Here is an 11,144-nt window from a genome sequence, read left to right as displayed (position 1 = left end):
CTGGGAGGAAAAGGAAGTGAGGTCAGAGTCTCGACATCTCTCCTCTCGGGAGCAGACGCCTGAGAGAGACGCCATGCCCCACTCCCGGGCAGACACACGGCATGAAGCTCCAACCCAGGATGGACTAGGCTAGAATCTTCCCGGTAAGATCAGTTCTCACAGATTATTAGAGATGGGTTAATCGGGATGTGAGAATTAGTCTGTAAGTGCTAGAGCTAAAGGGCCAAGCAGTGATTAAAAGGATACAATGTCCGTGCAATTATTTCGGGGCATAAGCTAGCCGGGCAGGCGGCTGGGGTGTTGGGGACGCAGCCCTGCCGCCACCCCTTACTACTACAGGGCATGAGAAACTGTTCTTTGAGTTGTTTGCCAGGGTTGTCCAAGAAAGTTTCAAAAATTACAGCTTATTGCTATTACCCTTAGTTCCTCCTACCAGGGGTGAAAGGTTAAGTTTCTATTGTGAAACAATCATTCATTCATTCACCAAGCTCAGAGGAACCTGACTTTAAACTGACCTGAATGCTGCCTCTCTGAGGACTAGCTTTCATAGTACAAGAAATATCCATGCAGGCTTCCAAAGGAGGAAGAAAGCCAACAGTTCTTCCTATTGAGGATGCCCAGGAAGTGTAGCAATGACCTGTGTGGCGTAACCATGCAGGTACAGCAGTGCATACATACCTAGGTGGTAAACAATGACTCCCTAATAGGCATTGATGTCTACTCAATAGAAACCATACCAAACCTGATATCAGAAACATAGCTAACTAAACAGCGCTAGTAAAATCATGGTTATCAGAATAGAATTTACACCACTAATTTACTAAATCAGCATAACTAAGGTCCTAACTAAGGATAATCTGTAAACATTAGACCTCAGACAAATAGAAAAATATGTGCTGTTATTTCGGAGCATAAGCTAGCCAGGCTGCCGGGGTGCTGGGGATGCAGCCCCGCCGCCCCTTATTACTACAGCTCCTTCTAGTTTCCAGCCCACTCTTCAAAACTGGGTGTTAGAGAGAATTTGCTAATCTCCAAGGTAGATAATTGGTTTATTCTTGTGATAAATTGTACAATATATTCCCCAGTGTGATATCAATTATTAAGTGAAAATATATGTCAACTTATCATCTCATGAAAACAATTTTGTGTTCAAAATATAGTTCCATGTATTAAAGTACTGCTTTTCCAGGAGACTATGGTTTCCTGGGAATTATAGCTGAAAACCTCTGAAATGGGGTCACATCCTAGAGAGATAATATAATTTATATATATCATGCAGATTGCTGTTACAGTAATAAGTATATGGACATAACAATAAAATTTATCACTGTGTATGACAAAGGTAAAAGTTTCTCTAATTTTTTTCTAGATGCCAAACCTTTTCTCTGGGTATATTTTATTTATTTTTTTAATTTTATTAATATTTCATCATTATTGCTCTAGGATAGGGTCATTTCAGGTTCCCTATCCTCAGCTGCCCAAGGAACTAACTGGGGACCTCGGCTTGGGCACCTGGGAGCCCCTCTAGGGTCAGGTCTCTTGCCAACCCTAAAGTGGCTCCCTTAACTAAGATTTGTGGTTCCGTGCTCCCCTGTCCAACCTTCTTTTATCCCAATCCTCCTGTTTCCCCAAGCCCCCCCCTCCTTCCCTTCTAACTTTTCTCTCCCCATCTCCCCTTACCCCCATCCCACCCCACCCCCGAGATCCCAATTTTCTCCCTGGCAATTTTGTCTACTTCCCTTAGCCAAGAGGATAACTATATGTTTTTCATTAGGTTCACCTTCTTACTTAGCTTCTTTAGATTCACCTATTGTAGACTCCATGACCCATATATATGGCTAGAAACCTGTTCTGGGTTTATTTTGCTGAGGCAAGAGAGGGCAGAAGTTATATTTTATTCTGCATTACAATAAACACCACTTCTCAGATGTGACAATGCAATATACTCAAGAAAGAACTATGTGTTCCTGCAAAAAAAAAATTAACTAAGGAATAGGGCATGCTACTATGGCTCAGATGTAGAAATTTAGGTATATATGCCCATACAGTATACATGGTCTAATAATCAACCCACCTCCAATTATTATTTTCCACTCAGGAAAACAAATTTTCCTTGACTTAAGTGAAAGCATATAAATATTTCTTATTAGATTATTCAAGAGCTCATATGGCAGAAAGACTATTATATGTACTTACTTTTTAGTTTAGGACAAATAAAGAAACAGGATCTTTATAAGTTTTTACATAGTGGTCTTGTTTTTTTATAGATATGTAATTCACATACCACACTATTCATCTTTAAAAATATAAGTTAGAAATTTAAAGTTTTTAGTATTTTTTCCTTGTGATTATAATACTTAACATCATTTTTCCTTCCCATTTCAAACTACCAAAATCCTCCCACATCTTCCTCCTTGTTCTCTTTAAATTTAATTGTGTATTTTAATTGATTGTTGTTACATGCTTGTATGTATATGCATATAACCTGCTCAGTCTGTATAATGTTACTATTATATATATTTTCACAGTGACTATTTTGTTTTGGTTAACAAATTGCTGTGTTCTGCCCCAGAGAAGACTATATTACCCCCTCTCACATTCCTTAATTGCTTGTAGCTCTTTAGGTAGGGTTGAGTTATCAGGAACCTCCCCCTCTCTACTTTGGCATGTCAATCATTGTTCTGCACAACTCATCTCTGAGTAGTCACGCTGGTGAGGTTTTCTGGATGCAAGTTTCTGGCATTCCTCGAAAACACGGCTTCACAGACAATGCCTTGATCCTCTGGATCTTAGAAGTTCCACTATTCTTCCACAGTGTGGAATCTTGGCAGAGGGAATGAGTAAAGCATGTTTTCTTGATAGTGTCAATTTCTCGGGTCTACACTGCTTGCTAGAGGCAAGCAAGTGCTTCATCTAAGAGAGGCTTTCTGACTCAGCTTTAGCTGCAAAACCCTGCAGCTCTTTTAAGAGGTCCTGCCACGAAACACTTAAACAGTGTTGACGAAAAGGTGAACGCACGCTTTTCGGTTTTCAGCCGTAGCAGGAAAAAAGCTGCGCTGTTTAAAAATTCCGGCTTTCTAGGCTGTCCTGCCAGGGCAAACTCTGACTCTTTTACGTTGGCGGTTCGTGTGGTTTGCAAGCACAGGCTGCTGAAGCTCGCTTGCTGGCAGGGACCTTGAAATGCCATAGAGTTTGGCAGTAAACATGCCTACAGCTGGTACCTCAGCCATGAGGCTGGAAAGCTAAGGAATGGACTGGATCTAGCTGACAAAGCCACACCTTTAATCCTACCCATATTTCTCAGTAATTTAAAGGCTCGTGTGGTCAGAAAAAGAGAGATACACAGTAAAGAGAGATTCAAAGACAAAGAAAATTTCTAAATGGTTTGAAGTGTGTTAAAAATATATGCAGACTAAAATTTAAAGGTCTTAAAGTAACAAAAAAAAGGAAGAGAGTTGTTGTGTGTGGTACACACCTTTAATCCCAACACTTGGTAGGCAGAGGGAGATAGACCTCTGTGACTTCAAGGTGTGGTAGCACACACCTTTAATCCCAATGCCTGGGAGGCAGAGACAGGCAGATCTCTGAGAGTTCAAGGACAGCCTGGTCTACAGAGTTACTTCAGGTCAAAGATACAGAGAACCTATCTCAAAAAGCAAAAAGTTAAAAGTAAAAATAAACAAAATAGAGGTTAAAATAAAACGAACAAGGATGGAAAATACACAGAGAATCTTGATACTGTATGCTATTATGCTCTCTTTGAATCGTTTGAATGCTGAGGAAGGAGCAACAGCTGCTAAAAGATATTTATTTATAAATACTGCTGAACTAATCCAACATAGATATTTTGAATTTGGATCTAAGGATAAGATACTTTGGAAAGGAGTTTCTTATTTTGTTTTCACAGAGGATGAGACGCAGTTCATTTCTTCTATTCCAATTTGGTATGATGGACCACGTCCTCCTGAATGGTTCTTGTGCAAGCCTTCAAAAAATTGCTTCGCTCAACTGCCAACTGAGATGAAACTAGCACACAGGTTATACCATGAAAGACCTCATTAACGACGCCCCCATTCAGCAGGAAGCAGTTTGGAGAGAAAAAACTGTGCCCATGTTCCCAAATATGGTTTATAAACGTCCTTTTACATTTAAAGGGGGATATGATATAGATATGAATAATTTACATTAGTATAGATTTTGCTTTATTGATAGAGATTTAAGGTCAATTTTGTTATATGTATAAGTGTTTCTGATTTTGATTAAGGTATTGTGATTGTGTAGTTCATTTAAATATGTACTGTATAATTAAGAAATATAGGTTGTTAATGGATAATCATCCATAATAGTAAAGCTTGTAGTCATGTTAATTAGATTTTCTAGATATATAGAGATATATTTTAGATAGACATTTTTCATGTCTTTCAAAAATTACAGAATAGGACATTTAATGTTTTAATAACTGAGGACTTTTCATGACAATGAGACACTCTGCTCCTGGCAGCACCAATGTACTTCAAGAGGAAGATGGACATCGAAGAGGCACCTTATGGAGTTTGATAGCCATTTGGGCAAGAAACTGCTCTTGCCTAGACTATTGCATAAACTGGACACAGAGAACCTGCAGAGAGAGGACTACTGAACTTGCCTAAGGTGAGGTGATCTTTCGGGGTTCCTGATTCATGAAAGAGTCTGCGAGACATTCTACAGGCCACAACAGATAGTGACTGAACTGACTTTGAATTTTCCTGCTTTATGGAAATGTCTGCTGGATACCATGGGCCTGAAGGCTGAAAATGGATGCCCCAACGGTACAGAGGAACTTTGGGTGACTGTCCAGGCAGCGAGATGTCTCTGTCATTTCTAGAGTTTTAAAAGTTGCTTTTTTCTTGTTTGCTTAGGTAGTATTGTATCTTTCTGGAGTCTTTGATGGAGTTAAGAATAGTTGGTTATAGTTATAGTTTTCCTTAGTTATGAAAAAGATTATTGTAACTTTTACTTGATAACTGTTTTGTTATATGTAATTTTGCTATATAAAGTTAAAGCTTTTTTTTTGTTTAAACCGTAAAAGGGGAAATGATGGAGGAAGGTCATTGGCTAATAAAGGAAGTGCCTTGGCCCATTTTATTGGTTAGGACATAGGTAGGGTAGGTGGAGTAAACAGAACAAAACACTGGGAGGAAGAGGAAGTGAGCTCAGACTCCACAGCTCTCCTCTCAGGAGCAGATGCCTCAGAGAGACACCATGCCCGCTCCCAGGCAGATGCACGCGATGAAGGAAGACGCAAGGGTAGACATGCTGAACCTTTCCCGGTAAGACCGGTGCTCACAGATTATTAGAGATGGGTTCATCAGGATGTGAGAATTAGCCTGTAAGTGCTAGAGCTAAAGGGCCAAGCAGTGTTTAAAAGAATACAGTGTCCGTGTAATTATTTTGGGTAAAGCTAGCCGTGGGGGCGGCCGGGTGCCGGGGATGCAGTCCCGCCACCCTTATTACTACAAGGAGCAACTGTCCGCTATAGTGAGAGAGGCTCTTATACCCACCACTACAATTGTGGATTCAATGTTGTCCACAGAGTGGAATGGTTTAGATAAAAAGCATCCCAGGAGGGGCAGGAGAGATGGCTCAGTAGTTAAGTGCACTGCCTGCTCTTCCAGAGGTTCTAAGTTCAATTCCCAGCAACCACATGGTAGCTCACAATCATCTGTAATGAGATCTGGTACCCTCCTCTGGCCTGCAGGCATACATGCAGAAAAATACTGAGAATACTGTACACAGACAGAGACCCACACTGGAGCACTGGACTGAGCTCCCAAGGTCCCAATGAGGAGCAGAAGGAGGGAGAACATGAGCAGAGAAGTCGGGATTGCGAGGGGTGCACCCACCCACTGAGACAGTGGAGCTGATCTATTGGGAGCTCACCAAGGCCACCTGGACTGTGACTGAAAAAGCTTGGGATAGGGCCGGACTCTCTGAACATGGCGAACAATGAGGGCTGATGAGACACCAAGGACAATGGCACAGGGTTTTGATCCTACTTAATGTGCTGGCTTGGTGGGAGCCTAGCCAGTTTGGATGTTCACCTTCCTAGATATGGACGGAGGGGGGAGGACCTAGGACTTACCACAGGGCAGGGAACCCTGACTGCTCTTTGGACTGGAGAGGGAGGGGGAGAGGAGTGGGGGGGAGGGGGAGAAGGGGGGGAGGACAGGGAGAAGGGTGGGAGGAGGGGAAGGGAAATGGGAGGCTGGGAGGAGGCGGAAACTTGTTTTTTTTTTCCTTTTCTCAATAAAAATAAATAAATAAATAAATAAATCTAAAAAAAAAAAACCCACAAAAGCATCCCAGGAGTGTGCAGTGAATACTTAAGGTTTGTGGTCTAATATTTAGAGACTGAAAGAGGGAATTTATGTGTGAGAATGTTTTCAGCCTGAAGAGGAATCAGGCAAGGGGAATCTTCACTCTGTAGTATAAGGAAACAGGAACTTGTAGGTGAGCCGATGCAGAGGCCATGGAGAGTGCTGCTTGCTGGCTAATGCCTCCTTGCTTGCTCAGCCTGCTTTCTCCAAGAACTCAGGACCACCATCTCCATACTGGTCCCTCCCACATCAATAAACAATGGAGAAAATGTCCTACCGTCTTGCCTGCAGACACATCATGTGAAGTCATTTTCTCAAGAGGTTCTCTCCTCTCTGATGATTCAAAATATATCAGCCTCATAAATAAGCAAACAAACAAAAACCTAACCTATGTATAATGTGTGTCTCTTCAATAAACAAAAATTGTCATAGAAATTAACAGCCATTAAAATTCACAAAGAATTAACAGCTATTAAAATTAACATGACCTTTTCTCACACTAGAGAAAATTAAAGGGAACTTACAGAATGGAAAGGATGTAATTTGGAGACAAAACAAAACCCTATTACAATTTGGCAATGTAAAAGTTTATTTTAATAACATAAAAGCATTCAAAAGCAAGGAGAGAGCAGAATAGCAACATCTAACACACGGATCTTTTTCTTTCCTTGTACGGGGGAGCTCTGTATTCTTCCAACATTGTCTTGATTTGAACATTTGAGTCACCTTATCTTCAGTCTGAATACGTCAACCACTGAAAAGCTGGTGAGGCCCCAGGCTTAAGATCACAGCTTTAGAGGGCTGTATTAAGCTACAGTCTAATGTTGAGTGTGATAGCTCAGATTCAGAAGATACTCTCCACTGGGCAATGGAATGACAAAAACCAGAGTCCAGATGTCCCTGGAGCCAAAGGCAATTCATTATATCAAGAAAGGAAACTCGGAAAACTTTACTAATGTAAATCCAAGAATTCAAATTCTTTTTTTCTTTATCCTTTACCTGAAGGTGAGTATGATAGGGAAAGGGTTGATGTTCATAAGCTATACTGCTGTGCTCTTGTATTGAAGTTCCTTCATTTCAACTAACATATAATTCACAGATGCTTGGATTATAGGCATGTGATTCTGCTGTACTTGCTTTTTGTGTGTACAGCTACTATGATGCTGACCTCATTGATTATAATAAACTAGCAGTGACAGCTTCCTCCTTCAGAAAGTCTCCTTCACAGACTAGTTAATCATTCCATGTCAAGGTGCATATAATACAAGCACTGAGGTGCTGACTTGTTGTACTGGTGGTGCTAATCTATCAGAGAAAGCAAACCTTACCAGATCCCAGCTTTCTGTGTCAGCGTGGTTGTTCTTTCTTCATTCCCTTGCAACTCCAATTGGGATTCTATAACCAAGCCATGTGGGATTAAGCAATCATATTTACTCAAAAAAATTAAATCAGAATTTCCCTGGACTTAAATGAAAACATATCTACATTTATATTCTGTTACTTTTATTTGGTGAGTAAATCACGTTTTAAAATAATCCTAATGTATAGGAAAAACAAGACAATCTATGGATATGGCAGATCAATAGAACTTTTGGGTTCTCTTGTGGGTTCATCCATATACACACTGAATTTATATGTAAATGAGATACTTTTGAATTTCTTACTCAAGTTTTATGTTCATTGGTTTGTCAGTGTATGATCATATCACTGGTAATTCACTTGGACACAGACACGAAACAGAAAAGTATTGTTTCCAAAAATATATTTCCATAATAAGACATAAGAAAGAAGAATAAATTTTGCCTGACTAAATTTTATATTTATTTTTTAACAGGTGCTCAGTTCTTAATGAAGAAAAATGTGGCTTCGTGCCTACAATAAATTTTCCTAAAATTATCTGATTTCCAATTCATAACTGATTCTCTATAAACTGTTAATCAAGTGTGTTTATAAAATGTTTTGCTGTTTACTGTGCAACAGAAAATCAATGGCATTGATAATTAATGGCATACACATGTATACAATATGTACACATTATGAGAAATCACATTGTAAATTCATTCTCAGATTTATATTCTTACATGGACATGCTCAAGGATTCCATGCCTGTGTTTACTTCTAGAAAGCAAACACTCTTCAATTTATTCTTATCTTTAACTTCAAAGAAACTTGTAGCTGATGGAAAAAGAGAAAAGGTACAAAAGAAAGGCTATAAATAAAGGGGTTGTTACATCCCAATATCTAGAGAGGCAAAGAAATGTGCTTGAGGCAAGGTTTCTAGGAATGGTACCCAAATCTGCTTTGAAGAATTGGCAGAGGTCATCATTGTCTTTCCATTTACTGCTCCAGTGAGGACAGTGGCCAGTGGACCTCAGGAGTTTTTACATTGTTGCCATGAACACACGCTTCAGTATCTGCTGGTGCCACAGTCTAGGAAGTATTCCCCTCTTCAAAGTTCACAAGTGCTGATGCCTTAGCCTAAAGTTGTTTGTGTCTGCCTTTCTCCTGACCATTTCTGTTCAGTCTGGTTGCTTAAGGGCATGTAATTGGTAGAGTCCCTAACCTCCTGCCATCTTCTAATGCTCAGGCTGCTAGAAAGCCTACAGCCCAAACATTATAGTTATTATACTGGGGAGATAAGGTGGATCTTCACAAACTCCATGAATTTGTTACAAAAGGGAATGTTGGTGAAACAGTTTAATGGTGATGATTGACTGTTCTTATCAGTGACACATAGAGCTTTGGGAAATGTACAGCTCACAGCTGTATAATGGAAAAATACTTGTTTAACGTCAGATGCTGTGTATATTGAGCTATAGAGCACTCTATGGAGTTGGTTGTAGTTTTTTCAATGATGTAAAATCACATTCAGGTGTTTCTGTGGTCTCTCCTGAGTATTGCTTCCCCTTCTGTTTCATCCTTCTAGCCTGAGCCCTGTGATGATTCTCCCTAAGACATTATTATTTTATCAGGCATTTATGAATGTATTGATTTATTTGTTTATTTGTTGGCCTGTTGCTGAGTAAGGTAGATATAAACACTAAAAAATGTCAGGTTTAGAGAGGTCAGCACAGATGTTCCCCTCTCTGCCTCAGTGTTTTTAATTCCAGTTGCATCTCCTTCTTATAAGCTCAAATACCTTTAATGGTCTGTATTTTCTTTTTTTTTAACTTTTTGAAATTTTTTTTGTTATTTTTTATTTATTTATTAAAGATTTCTGCCTCCTACCCGCCACCGCCTCCCATTTCCCTCCCCTGATCAAGTCCCCCTCCCTCATCAGCTCGAAGAGCAATCGGGGTTCCCTGACCTGTGGGAAGTCCAAGGACCACCCACCTCCATCCAGGTCTAGTAAGGTGAGCATCCCAACTGCCTAGGCTCCTTCCTAGCCAGTACGTGCAGTAGGATCAAAAACCCATTGCCATTGTTCTTGAGTTCTCAGTAGTCCTCATTGTCCACTATGTTCAGCAATTCCGGTTTTATCCCATGCTTTTTCAGACTTGGGGCAGCTGGCCTTGGTGAGTTCCTGATATAACATCCCCATTGTTTCAATGTGTGGGTGCACCCCTTGCGGTCCTGAGTTCCTGGCTCCTGCTCTCTCTCCTTCTGCTCCTGATTTGGACCTTGAGATTTCAGTCCGATGCTCCAATGTGGATCTCTGTCTCTGTCTCCTTTCATCGCCTGATGAAGGTTAATATTCAGGAGGATGCCTATATGTTTTACTTTGGGTTCTCCTTATTTAGCTTCTCTAGGATCACTAATTATAGGCTCAATGTCCTTTGTTTATGGCTAGAAACCATATATGAGTGAGTACATCCTATGCTTCTCTTTTTGGGTCTGGCTTACCTCACTCAGGATAGTGTTTTCTATTTCCATCCATTTGCATGCAAAATTCAAGAAGCCCTTGTTTTTTTACTGCTGAGTAGTACTCTAATATGTATATAGTCCATACTTTCTTCATCCATTCTTCCGTTGAAGGGCATCTAGGTTGTTTCCAGGTTCTGGCTATTACAAACAATGCTGCTATGAACATAGTTGAGCATATACTTTTGTTGTATGATAGGGCATCTCTTGAGTATATTCCCAAGAGTGGTATTGCTGGGTCCAGGGGTAGATTGATCCCTAATTTCCTGAGAAATTGCCACAATGCTTTCATATATGTCCTTCCATCGTCTCTTCCCAGTCCCTCCCCCACACCTCCTTTATCTCTGAAATCTATTCCTCTTCTGTTGCTATTCAGAAAAGGGCAGTCCTCTCTGGGATATCAACCAAACATGGCATTTCAAGTGTCAATAAGACTAGAAAAATCCCCTATATTAAGGTTTGATGAGGTAAGCCAGTAAGAGGAAAATGATCCCAATAGCAAGCAAGAGTCAGGGACACCCCCACTCCCACTGTTAGTTATTCCACAAGAAGATCAAGCTGCATAACCATAATATACATGCAGAGGACCTACTTCATACTCACACAGCTTCCTGATTGTTGGTTCCATTTCTGTGAGCCCTGGTTAGTTGATTTGCACCAAAAAAGTTTTGACTCTTTAATATTTTATAACCATGAAAACATGTTACTTGTAAAAGATGACAAGAATGATTTTTGACTAGATTATTCAGATCTCATAGCAACATGCATGGGTCTCTTGGAAGGAAGCCCAACCCAGCACAGAATAGAAGGGATCCCTCTGGATGTCTTCCTTTTTCAACAACATACTTTAACTGATTTTGTAATTTTGAACACCAACCATAGGACAGATTTAAGAAATAAAATTACAGTAAAAAAAAAAAAAACAAT

The sequence above is a fragment of the Microtus oregoni genome, unplaced genomic scaffold (assembly GCF_018167655.1).
Source record: "Microtus oregoni isolate MIOR12 unplaced genomic scaffold, Mior012 000009F_ref0000495, whole genome shotgun sequence".
Classification (NCBI taxonomy): domain Eukaryota; kingdom Metazoa; phylum Chordata; class Mammalia; order Rodentia; family Cricetidae; genus Microtus; species Microtus oregoni.
The sequence above is the reverse complement of the archived record's forward strand: the minus strand, read 5'-3'. Positions refer to the sequence as shown.